This window comes from Ochotona princeps, chromosome 1 (assembly GCF_030435755.1).
Source record: "Ochotona princeps isolate mOchPri1 chromosome 1, mOchPri1.hap1, whole genome shotgun sequence".
Lineage (NCBI taxonomy): Eukaryota > Metazoa > Chordata > Mammalia > Lagomorpha > Ochotonidae > Ochotona > Ochotona princeps.
Window position 1 is genome coordinate 54,719,249 of NC_080832.1, and position 13,383 is coordinate 54,732,631.

General features: G+C 48.0%; 1 protein-coding gene across 2 annotated transcripts in view; it reads left to right on the plus strand.

Annotated features, from left to right (window-relative positions):
- BEND3 (BEN domain containing 3) overlaps positions 1-13,383 on the plus strand; it is a 42,947-nt gene that overhangs the window by 23,445 nt on the left and 6,119 nt on the right. The gene's annotated exons all lie outside the window — the stretch shown is intronic.

The window sequence follows — 13,383 nt, forward strand, 5'->3', positions numbered from 1 at the left end:
GACAGACCTCTAATGCCGCATTATCATCCAGATTCCATCCTTATTGCAGGACTCACTCCTCTGCAGTCTGTGGGTTTGGACAAATGGATAGTGACATGTGTCTGCCATTCATTACAGTGCACACAGTAGTTTCACTGTCCTGAAAAGCAGTTTGGATTGATGTATTCATCTGTGTGTCCTTCCTGAACACCGACAACCAGCGATCTCTTTACTGTCCTTGGTTTTTGCCTCTTCCTGGATGTCGTCATTGGAGTCACCCAGTGTGTAGCCTTTCTGGGTTGGCTTCTTCCATTTAGCAATGTGCGGTGAAGTCTCCTTCATGTCTTCTCATGGCTTGATAGCTCGTTTCCTTTTGGTACTGAATCATATGCTATTGTCTGGACATTTATTCATTTATGTTCTTAAGGACATCTTGGTTCCTTCCAAGTTTTGGGAATTATTAACAAAACTACTGTAAAGATCCATGTACAGACTGTGTGCAGATGCGGTTTGTAGTGCCTTTGGTAAATACCAAGACGTGCAATTGCTAGCTCAAAGGTAAGAGAATGTTTAGTTTTATAAGAAACCACCAGACTGTCTTCCAAACGGATTGCATGCCTTTGCGCCCCACCCTTTGAGTGGGAATTCCTGTCGCTGTTACAGCACGGGCAGCATTTGCCGTTGTCTAGGTTCTGGATTTTGTCCCTTCCATAAAGTATGTAGTTGTGTCCACTGCTCTGTTCTTTTTTTATTTGGGCTACCTGAGGACACACAATTTGAAGACTCCTTTCAAATACGTTGCTTACTATCACTGAATGATTCATTTACTGTGAAATGCAGAGCCACAGATGGAAAGCTCTCCCATCTACTGATTCACTCAGCTGCAATAGCCAGGGCTGGACCAGGCCAAAGCCAGGAGCAGGAACTCAATCTGGGCCTCCCTGGGTGTCAGGGATCCAACAACTTGAAACATTACTTGCTGCCTCCCAGGGTGTGAATAGCAGGAAAGAAAAGTCAAAACTTGAACTCAGGTATTCTCATGTGGTTTGCAGGTGCCGCAGTGTTGCAGTTGCGTCTGTCTCTGCTCCTTCCTCAAAGATCACTTGACTGTATGGATATGGGTCAATTTCTGGGCTGCATTCTGTTCTGCTTATCTACTGATACCACACTGTCTTCATTACTGAATCTTCACAGTAAATCTTGAAGCCAGGCAGTGTCTCTGCTTTCAGCAGATGAAAATCAAGAAGCATTTTTTCAAAAGCTGTTGCAGGTGTTACGTAATGATAAAGGATATGTCCTTCAAGATATAACAGTCCTTATATATGTACTTAAGAGTACCAAACTTTGTGAGGGAAAAACTTGCTGAACGGCAAGGGGACATGGATGAGTCCGTAACTGTAATTGGAGACTTAATTGTATCTCTATCAGGAATAGACTGATCCAGCAGGTGGAAAATGGGTAAGAATGCAGTTGAACAGCACTCTCTACCAACTGGATAGAACTGACATCTGCAGACTGCTTCCCGTTCTTTTCAAACTCACATGGAATCTTCACCAAGATAGACCACATTCTGGAGAGGGAGGGAGGGAGAGAGAGAGAGAGGATGATAGGGTGGGGGTGGGAAGATTTCCATCTGCTGTTTCATTCCGCAAATGCCTGTCACAGCTAGGGCTGGCTCAGATCAAAGCCAGGAACCTGAACTCCACCTGGTTCTTCCACATGGATGGCAGGGACTCCGGCCCTTAACCGGCTGCTGCCTCCTAGCATATGTTAGGGAGCTCAATGGTCTTAGCTCCTCCATAGGTAAGTGTTGTTGTTTTTTTTTTTAAACCTTAGCTCCCACCTGGCTTTCAGAGTTTTTCCTTTACCTTTGGTTCTTGTAGTTTGAAATTGGTGTTCCTAGGTATGGGGTTTTGGGATTTATCCTGTTTGGTCTCCTGGCTTTGTGGCTTAGTGACTGACACTAGCTTGGGACATTTCCAGTTATGACATTTTCAGATATTTCTTCTGTTCCTTTCATTCTTTTCTCTCTTGGCACTCCTGTTACATGTATGTTACACTTTTTGTAATTGTCCCATAGTTCATATATATTCTATTGTGATTTCTTTTTTTTTTTTTTGAAAGATGTATTTATATATTTAAAGGCAAAGTGACAGATAGAGAGACAGAGACCTTGTATCAAGCTGTAGCTGCTGGGAGCTGGGCTGCAGCCAGTAGTCTGAAACTCCATCCCTATGTATCATGTGGGTAGCAGGGGCCCAGGCATTGGTCTGCCCTCTGCTACTTTCCCAGGTAGGCACATTAGCAGGGAACTGGATCTGAAATGGAGCAGCAGGGATGTGAACTGGTCATTCCTGTGGGATGCCTGTGTCTCCTACACGGCAGCTTGACTCGCTAGGCCATACCACGGTCCCCTATTGTGATTTTCTCCCGTTGTTTTTCTTCTCTTTACCCTCCAGTTGTGCAGTTTCCCAGAGCTTCTTTCCTTAGTGATGGCCAACCTATCACAAGCCCTTCAGAGACCGTCTTCCTGTCCCTTACATTGTCATCATCACCTCTAGGGTTTCTCCTTGTTCCTGCCCTGGAATTTCCCTGTCTGTGTACATTGCCTCTGTCCTTGTGTGCTGTCTGCCTCACTCATTAGAACCCCTATCTTATTAATCATGGTGGTTTTATACTGTTTGGCAATTCCAACATTCCTGCCATACTTGAGTCTGATTTGGTCTTGATGTCTCCTGCGGGTTTTTTTCCTAGGTGGCCACACCTGATGTCGAGGGTGAAAGGTTACTATGGTTAGTGACGAGACCGCGAGCTGCGGGGTTAAGGGATACATTCCTTGGCCCTGTGATCCAGTCTTGGTTGTGCCTCTGGCCTGTGGCTTCCCTCCTCCTCTCGGGTGAGACGACAGGTGGCTGCAGGAGGCCAGAGGCAGCTACCTCCTCTCCTTAGGTTCAGTGGGTTCTGCGGAGACCCCAGTGGGCAAGGCTCTGGAGGGCTTTTCCTGAGAACAGATCTTTTTCTTTTTAATTTATTTTTTCATTTTTACTTATTTAAAGATTTATTTATTATTGGAAAGGCAGATATACAGACAGGAAAGATAGAGAAGAAGATCTTCCGTCTGCTGGTTCACTCTCCCCGAGTGGCCGCAAAGGTCAGAGCTGAGCCAGTCTGAAGCCAGGAGCCAGGAGATTCTTCAGGCAGGATCTCGAGGCTGTGAGCCATCCTCGACTGCTTCCCCAGGCCACAGGCAGCGAGCTGGATGGGAAGTGGAGCAGCCTGGATATGAACAGGCACCCATCTGGGATCCTGGTGCACGAAAAGCCAGGACTTTGGCCACTAGGCTATTGAACTGGGCCCTTAATTTATTTATTTTTAAAAATGTATTTGAAAGGCAGAATATGAGAGAGGAAGAGAGATGAATAGATCTTCACTTCCATCTTGGGTTCACTTCCGTTGTACCCACAATAGCTGGGACTGGGCTGAGCCAAAGCTGAAAGCTAAAATTCAATCCACGTCTCCCATGTGGGTAGCAGGGGTCCAGGTACTCAAACCATTGTCTGCTGCCTCCTGGGGTGCGTGGTAACTGTTTTTTGGAATGGAACGTGGAGGCACACCTCGGGCCCAGACACTCTGAGAAGTGGTGTGGGTGTCTCAGGAGACATTTTTCTTTCTTTTTTCCCCCCATTTTTTAATTATATTTTTGACAATCTTTACATAGTTAATTAAGGTAAAAAGGTTCAAGGGCTACAGGAAAATGGGTAAGACTATTATTTCCATATTGTTTCCTTCATATATCTGAGGTAAAGAGATTTTAAGGGAGAAACCCCACCCAGTCTCCCACCCACCCCAGGTCCCCTGTGTGGGGCATGCTCTGAAGGTCTTGCTCAAGTGGTTTTGATAGTTCAGCAGTTATGAATCGCTGCCAATCTTGCCACTCCAAGCACGATGAAGTTGTTGAAGAATCCACTGATTGACATAGTCCATCATAAAGACATTTTTCATCACTGTGCCAAACACCTGTATGCTTTTCCACTTTTTTGAGTAATACCTGAGCATTGCATTTGTGAAAATCTACACTGCTCAGAAAAAATGATGAATTTTCTAAAAAATATGTGAGTTTTTTTTTTTTTAAGATTTATTTATTTTTATTTGGGAGACAGAGTTACAGAAGGAAGGAGAGACACAGAAGGATCTTCCATCTGCTCGTTCATTCCAGAAATGGCTGGATCTGGGCCAACCTGAACCCAGGAGCCTGGAGCTTTTTCCTGGTCTCCCATATGGGTGCAGGGGCCTGAGGACTTGAACCATCCTCCACTGCCTTTCCAGGCGCATTAGCAGGGAGCTGGATCAGAAGTGGAGCAGCTGGGACTTGAACTGGGACCATTATGGGATGTTGATGTGATATGTGGTATCCTTGACTGCTGTTGCCACAGTGCCAGTCCCTGGAAGAATATCAAGCATTTGCCGCTGCTTTTGTTTTAGTAAACTGTAACTGGCTATCCCGTCCTCTAAAGGTTGCTATTAGGGTGTGGTTCAATTTTGGATTGTTACCATTCATACATATAAATCTGGTGGCCTCGGCTAAGTGTTTTACTAAGGTGGGCTCCTGGCGGTTCCTCGGAGAGCACTGAGAAGCAAACAATGTGTTAAGCTCATGAGGAAACACGGGTACTGGTCAGCTTTGTTTCCGTAACAGATAGCCGAGGGAAGCTGCTATAACAGGAAGAACAGTTATGTCTGTTCACTCTGTGTGATGTTCATGCGGCTGCTGTGGTCCTGCTGGTCTGGCGTGTGAGGAGAGCAGTGGATGGCAGAGGGTAAGCAACCTCCTCAGGGTCTCCTCATACAGCTGCTAAGACCAGTCACAGTTCTGCCACCAGTCACTGTGGTGACATCACATCTTGGCGCTCTCAGCCTGTTGTCACGCACTGGGGTCACACTCTGTCTTGATGGTACCCAGGAGCATTGCCCACGCTGTGTGTCACTTTGCCATGCTGTTTGTGATCAGACTCACTCACGCCAACACTAAGGAAGTGGGAAAGGCCAGGCAAGAGACCTCGGCTCTCCCAAGCCATGTTAACAAACCAGCCCAGACCTCAGGTTCAGGCAACTGCTGTTTGCTTCAGTCTGTAACTGCAAGTTGGGCCAGGAGCTTCAGACTCAACCTGTTGCTGGGATGGCTAGCTTGACTGGCTGCCCCTGCAAGAGGCTGGTCCAGGCTTGGTCTCCTGAGGATGGTTAACTCGTTGAGTCTCTGCTTGTATCAGGTTTGCCAATGATGTCCCATTGGTAAAAGCAGATCTCAAGATCAAAGTTAAACATAGAATGCAAAATGAACCCACTTTTCTGATGGCAGAAGCAACCCAGTCACACTGTGAAGGAGCTTTCTCTCCTCCACACCCTGCTCCCACCTCTGGGGGAGGGGGTGGAGGGACAGTAGCACCGAGGTTAGGAGTGGTGTGCTGGTCCCAAGCCCTCCCTAGCTATGACCTTGAGCAGGCTGGGCAGTGACCTATGTGGACAGCCCCCCAGGGCACTGTGTTGCTTCATTGCACTGACAGTGCTGCTCCTTATCCTGTCCAAAGTCAACAGATATTCCAAGTCATGGGATCCTGAGGAAGCATCCTCTGCCCCGGGGGGGTAGAGAGCAGAGGGCGGTGCTCTGCCTCTTAAGGGTTTTTTTTTTTTTTTCTCAGTTGAATGCTTCTGTCTGAGGCAAGTCTGGACCGACCTCTGACCTCCAGATGGTGGTGGAGGGGCTTTCCTTAGTGCAGTTTAGAAGGTGTGGGGAGGCAGGGAGTGCCCTGGCTGGCTGCAGCTGCAGGCATTGTCCAGGAATGGCTGTGTGCTTGAGGGAAAGGGGCCTGAGGCAGCCTCTTCCCAGTGCGCACTCACCAAAACGCCCCATGTGATCACTTTAAGTGGGCTGCGTACAGGGAAGGTGGTTCTAGCCTGTTAGGTTTCCCAGTGGCAAAGTCAGGCTAACCCTGAAGGCTTTAATGGGGGTGGGACAAAGGCAGCGGATGCAGCTTTTTGTTCTTCCCTTTGTGAATTGTCCTTTATATAACAGAAGTGGGGCTGATATCCCACCCTCTTTCCTGTTCTAGAGGAACATGAGTTTATATAAGACATTGGAATCCAGGGACTCCATGTCACAAGATGTTCTGTGCATTGAAGGTAGTGTTTTCTGTTTTGCAAGTGTGCGTAAGGTGGTGTGCTGGCACCCTGAGGACTTTAGAACAATCTATCTGTTTAACAAGTCTCTGGGTTTGGGAGATTTTTCAGACTAGCACGCGTTCCAATTCAGAGAAACAGGCTTTGGTCCTTCTCCCTCTCTAGACTCTGCTGGCCCCTGCTAGGTGTGTGGTGGCACAGCTGGGCAAGGATTGTCCACTGCTTCCTTGGCATCTTGCTCACCAGAGGAGGTGAAAATGAACAATCCCTTCCAAAAGTAGGAAGAAGCACCAGTGTCTGTTCTCAGCAGTGGCTGTCTTCCTCGGGCAGGATAGCCACCCTAGGGTGCCAGTGGCACCCTTGAGGCTATCAAGTTTATCACAGTTGAAATCTTCTTGACATTGGCAGCTTGCTGTGTGAACAACACAGAGCATGATACTCAGGAGACACGCACCCTCCACAGGTCTAGCAGAGGGCTGTGTGCAAGAGTTCTTTGGCTCTTCTGCTGGAGCAGGCTTGCCTAGCCAAGTATTGGCAGCTGTGGGAGGTGAGGAGCCAGAGTTTTTGTTGGTAATCATCTTTTTGTTCACTGAAATGGAGGTCAAGGGGTGAGATTCAAGGGGTGAGATTCTGAATGCCAGACAGAGATGAGTTCTGTTCCTCTGCGATGGGGGAGTTGGTTGAACCAGAGGACTGAAGCGCCATCTCAGGCAGTGCAAGCACTCCTGGAGTGTGTGCTGGGGCTTTGTAGGAAGTCCCCCAACAGCTAGATAGATTCACAGCCATCCCATGAGCTTCCAAGGAGGTAGCATCACCACACCTGCTTGATTCAAAGCCGTGGCCTGAGACCCTGTACTGTGGCATGCCCACAGGGTGCGTGAGGAGCCTTAGGCACAGCAACATCCTGTTCTCTTCTGACCTCCTTCCTCTGCCTGCGTTATAGTGGTTCTGTCTCCTAGGCACTCTCACACCTCCTTCAACCTCAGCATGTGCCTTTGACAGAATTAGAATAACCAAGGGTGAGGATCTTGAGGGTGTGCCCAGGGCCTGCACTCAGACTGGCTCTGGTCTTTCAGTGGGGAGGAGGTAGTGGCGGGTGATGATGCCAGTGAAGAGTGGGAAGGCTAAGCATCATTCTCCCCGTGTTATTCCAGAAGGGTGGCTTCAGCCCCCTTAGCCGCCAATTCACACGGCCCTACGCTGGATGTCAATGTCATCCCAAGTGTGTGGGCCACCCCTGAGCTGCTCATCAGTCATTACGTTGAATTCCTGACAGCTTTAGGACCTGGGGTCTTAAAGAAGAGGTCTGAGTCTTGGGACATCTGCTTGGATGAAGCCCCCCAATCCTGGAGAGACCTTGGAATGGTCTCCTTAGCCTTCACTTATAAGTGAGCATCAGCCTTTCCTGACTGACTCATTCTGTTCCTGGCTGAGAGACTGAGCGTGTGTGGTGAGTGTGTGTGTGCTGGTGGTGCAGTGGCTGCAATGGCACGGCCTCTGTGGGGACCAGGGCCGGGTGCTGGCGTTACAGCACCTGAGCCGCACCACAGAGCTCCCATATGGTTGGGAGATCAGCCTTGAGAATCGCACATGGTGTCAGCCAGACACTCTGTGCCAAGTAGCACAGATTTAAAGATTTCTTGATACTCCTAGACAGCAGAGCAGAGATTTTTATCACCAGCAGCGAACACAGCCAGCCTGTTGTCGGCTTGGCAGTGCCTGTGGAATTCATCGGAGCGCCTGATTGTCAGGACGTAAGTGTGGGGTTATCTCAGAACCCTCTCCTGGCTTGCGGTGTACTCCATGTCAGATCTCGTGGGCAGGGATCCTGGGAACCAGGAACATTGCCCTCCACCGGGACTGTAACAGCTTTTTTGGTTGTTGTTAAAGCCATTTAGCCAAAAATGTCTCTGTTTGCAATGTTGTCTGATATGCTTGGTGGGAGTGGATATCTTTGTATTAACGAGACTGAATTCTGAAGTTACAGAGGGGATTTCCAATCCCAGCGTACCCTTGCCTCCTTCCCGCCTGCCGTAGGAATGTGGGGGAGTCCGTAGACATTTTTTTGCTGTTGGTATTCAGTCAGCTCACCCAGAGACCTTCCCCAGTGCTTATTTTCCACACTGTCATAGAAGAGGGCAGCTGTGCCTCTGCAGCACGGGCTCTTGGGGACATGCCGTGCAATTCTGGTGACCCCTTTCCATGGGGACCACCACCTCCAACAACTGCTTGTAAAAACAGACTTATTTTCTGAAGCCACCCACCCCTGATATTGTTAGATGGAGTTACCTGAAGGCAGAGTTTCAGAGACAGACTGATTTTCTATCTGCAAGTTCATTCCTTGAATGGCCACAGCTCCAAGTGTGGACCAGGCCAAAGCCAGGAGCTAGGAACTCTATCCTGGTCTCCCTTTTGGTCTGCAAACACTTAGACCCTCTTCTGCTCCTTTCCAGGTGCATTCATAGGGAGATGCACTGGAGTGGGGACTTGAGCTGGTGTCCACACGGCATGTTGTCAGTCATATAGGGTACCTTGGAGGTGACTGAACCTGCATTGTGAATTCAGATTTCTCTGTACTGGTAAAATATAGTATTCTGATCCATGGAATCACTCAAGTTATTTTGAAGTAACAGAGTACAATAGTGAGTGAATTGCTAAATCTGATTTATAGCCTGTGAGAATTAACACTTGAGGCACTTTGAATTTGTTACTGCTTTTCAGCAGTGACCCCCACATGTGCATAATATACATGCACGCACGGAAATGAAACAAAACCTTGTACAGTGTGCTCCGATATTTTCAGTATTGCTTGCTTGCTTTTTTTTTCTTCCTCTCTTAACTTTTTACTTTCTCTTTCCTGCCCCCTTTTTTTCCTGTACTGAACGTGACCCACCAAATCCATTTCCTCATCTTCTAATCCACAATTCAAAATGCACTGCATTTAGTACAGACTTGCAGCCGTTTCATCCAGCAGGGAGCTGGATGGGAAATGGAGCAACTGGGACATGAATTGGCACTCATGGGATCCTGGTGCTTGCAAGGCAGTAGATTAGCTATTTGAGCCATTGTGCTGGACCCTTTGCATAGTTTTTTCATAACACTTGTTTTCCAATAATTTTTTGAAGATTCCTGTACAAACCAGCCCTAAAGGGAGTGTGGGTTTGTTCCCTGGGAGAACTAAAACACTCAGCTGGCTGTTGTATCCTTACATAGCTGTTGTCGGTGGAGACTTGGAGAAAAAGGTGGCTTTCCCTAAGGCAAGCATGGCTGTTCTGTCATCCACAGGACATGGCACAGGACGCAGCTCCTGACTACTTGAGCTGCGAGCTGTGCTGGTTCCGTGACTCCATGTTTCTGTGGCCTCGTTGACAGTGTCTGACGTGGGCCCTCCTGCTTCTGGTGCCATTTCAGGCTGAGCCTTTTTTTTTTTTTTGAGTAGAATTAACAGGTGTTCCATATGTTGATTCATTCCCCAAATGGCCACAGCCACCAGCACTGGGCCAGGGCAAAACCAGAAGCTGGTAATTCCTTGTGGACCCAAGGACTTGCGCCTTTTCCTGCTGTCTTCAGGCATGTTAGCAGGGAGCTCAGTGAGACAAGGGGCAGCCAGAATTTGAGCTGGGTCTCTGTGGGTTGCAAGTGTTAGAACTAGTGAATTACCCCACTGCTTCACAACACAGACCCTCTGCCTTAGCCTTTTTTGTTTGTTTGTTTGTTTAAACAAATAAACTTTCTAAATTGATTTTTTTTTTAAAGATTTATTATTATTGGAAAGCCGGATATACACAGAGGAGGAGAGACAGAGAGGAAGATCTTCCGTCCGATGTTTCACTCCCCAAGTGAGCCGCAACGGGCCGATGCGCGCCGATCCGAAGCTGGGAACCTGGAACCTCTTCCGGGTCTCCCACGTGGGTGCAGGGTCCCAATGCATTGGGCCGACCTCGACTGCTTTCCCAGGCCACAAGCAGGGAGCTGGATGGGAAGTGGAGCTGCCAGTATGAGAACCGGCGCCCATATGGGATCCCGGGGCCTTCAAGGCGAGGACTTTAGCCGCTAGGCCATGCCGCCGGGCCCCTAAATTGATGTTTTTAAAAGGGAGCACTGCTGGACCTGGCAGAGCAGCCTAGTGGCTGAAGTGCTTACCTTGCACATGCCAGGATCCCATGTGGGCACCGATTTGTGTCCTGTTGCTCCACTTCCCATCCAGCTCTCTGCCCGTGGCCTGGGAAAGCAGTTGAGGACAGCCCTAAGCCTTGGGATCCTGCACCTGCGTGGGAGACCTGGAAGAAGCTCCTGGCTCCTGGCTTCGGATTGGCTTGGTACCAGTCATTGCAGCCACTTAGGGAGTGAACCAGAGGAGGGAAGATCTTCCTCTCTGTCCTTCCCTCTGTAAATCTGATTTTCCAATAAAAATAAAAAAAAAAAGGAGCACTCCCATGTGCTGATTCATTCCCCAAATGCCCATAGTGACTTGTGGCTTGGCTTGGTCGAGGGCCAAAGGCAGGAATTGAGAACACAAGCTAGGTCTTCTGTGTGGGTGGCGGGAACTCAGTGACTTGACCTGTCATTTCCTGCTCCAGGGTGCAGTTGGAAGCTGGTGGAAGTCAGAAGCCAAAAATCCAGGCTGTCCGGCAGGGGACATGTGTGTCTTACGTGATGTCCTAAGTGCACGCCCTGCAAATGTTGCCAATAGAGAGTGCCTTTTGTTTTAGGAGAACCATCCTCCTGCCCCGTTTGGTTTTGATGTTAGGTGATCAACTGAAGCCCTTCTTGTGACACTGATGTGTGTGGGTGAGATTAGCAGAGCTGGCACTGTCTTTGCCACGTGGGGAGGACCCGCAGCACCTGTGGGCTCATTAGACAAGCAGCCCCAGGGCTCAGAGTCTGCACTATAACAAGACCCCAGTGGCTTGGTGGCTCACTGAGTTTAAACAGCTTTATCCCCAGGTGTGGAAAGAACATTCTAGAGGAGGCACTTTGTTCTTCTTGTCCATTCTCCAGTTGCCCAAGGCAGGTCATGCTGGTGGCAGCAGTGGACTCGGTACTCTGCCTACTCCCTTGACACCCACCTGCTTTCACTAATTAGCCTTGCTGCTTAATTAAACCCTCGAGTTCACATTCCAGTGAGTTTCCTGGGTCAGATTCTGCATCTGCTCCGAGCAGGCCGATAGGGTTCTGAGTGAAATACAGTGAGCAGGATGGGCAGCGTGCCGTTGGATGTGTTTTGACATTCGTATGCAGCATGCCAGTGAAAGCAGCATCATGATCACGCTCATCACCATCCTAGCCATTACCCACCTATTCTCGCCAGTCCATCTGAATCCGCCTTGCCCCCGGGGCAGCCACGCCTCTGCCTTCTGTCACTGTTGCTGAGGCTGCCTCTCTGGACTTGGATGGAACCAGAAGCATTCAGCATGGCTCGCTTTGTTCACCCGGCTTCTCCCACTCAGCAGTGACTCTTGAGCTCTGTCACAAGAGCCTTGGGTACCATTGATGGCTCCTTTCTGGTTAATGCCAAGTGTTATCACACTGGGCGAGTGTCTTACAATGTGCTTGCAAATGTGGCCTGTGTCCCCCTGGTTCTTGGCTGTTTTACAAATGCAGCTGTCATGAACATTAGCCTGTGTGGACCTCTGCCTTCTGTGCTTGGTCAGTAAATAAATAGCGAGGCATGGAATGCCCAGGATTCACATGTGCCTGCCCTTCTAGGAGCTGCCCAGGGTTTGCCCACCAAGCAGGGTGGGCTGGCTGCGATCCCCCCCATCATCACCAGCACTTGGCATCATCTTTTTTTGTCATAACCCATCTTAGTGTGGGTGTACGACATTGCACCGTGGTTTTCATTTCTGTGCTGTTAATGAGCATCTTTTGGTATGCTTGTTTTCTTTGTGTTTGTCTTATTCGAAGTGCCTGTTGGAATCACTAATTATTGTATGTCATTGTTGGCTTCAGTGTATCCTTGAATTAAATTCTCTATCAGATACTCCTAGTTGATTTACAAATACTTTCTTGCAGTCTGGGTTTAACAGATTTTTTTCCCTGATTTTTTTTTTTCTAGACTAACTAGAATTTCAAGTTTCAAGTTTAGGTCTGTGTTCCAATTGAATAGATGTCTGTATTTGTTGTTGAGTTTGGAGTTAAAAACACACACACATATATATATGAATAAATATATTAAATAAACATGTAACTATATAAAATATAAATATATAAAATAAATATATGTTAAAACACATAAATAAATATATTTTATTCCAATACATATTGGAATAAAAAATAGATATATAGCATTGAATGCATATCTAGGTGTTCAGAATGTTGATTTGTTGAAGACTATCCTTTCTCCAATGGGTTGCTTTTGATTTTCATCACAAATCACTTGTTTGTATAAGATATTTTTTTCTTCTTAAGATTTAGTATTTATTTGGTCCCTGGGAGACAGCATCCATCTACTGGTTTACTTGTCAAATGCCTACGATACCCAGGGATAGGCTAGGCAGAAGCCAGAAACTCGATGCAGTTTGTGACAGTGCATGTGAGTGACAGGAACCATCACCTGACCACCACCTACTGCCTCCCAGGGTATACACATGCAAGAAGCTGAACCAGGAAAAGAAGCAGGACTCAGACCTGGGCAGTCCAGCGTGGCATGTGGGTGTGCTGGCGGCAGCTTACTGCTTACTGCTACCCCCGACACCTACCCCCTTGTGTTCTCAGTAGTCTTTTGAGTTCTGGGTGGTGAGCTGGGTCCTTGACAGAGGCTGAGAGGGCCAGGTGCCACTGCCAGTGCTGTGTCACAGCATGGCTCTGATGTAAATCTCTTCGGACACTTAAGCCTGTTAATGGATAAAAACCGCTGAGGAGAAGAGTGAGAACTCTGGATTGCCAGATGGTAATGCATAAACATATTACTAGTGGTAGTAGTGTATTAGTAGTAGTAGCGGTAGTAATCATCATAGTGTATTTGTTTTATTTACTGGGAAGGAGTCACATTGAGAGACAAAAAGAAAACACTCATATCTATTGGTTAATTCATTCATTTAGAGTTCCCACAGCATGTGGGTCTGGGGTTGGCTAAAGCCAAGGGGGTGGACCCTAATCCAGGTCTCTTCCATGGGTGGTGGGACTGGAGCATCTGAACCGTCACCTGCCACCTTCCAGAGTGAGTCTTAACTGGAAGCTGGAGCCAGCAGCTATGTCCCAAACCCAGACAGGCATCCCGAGCAGTGT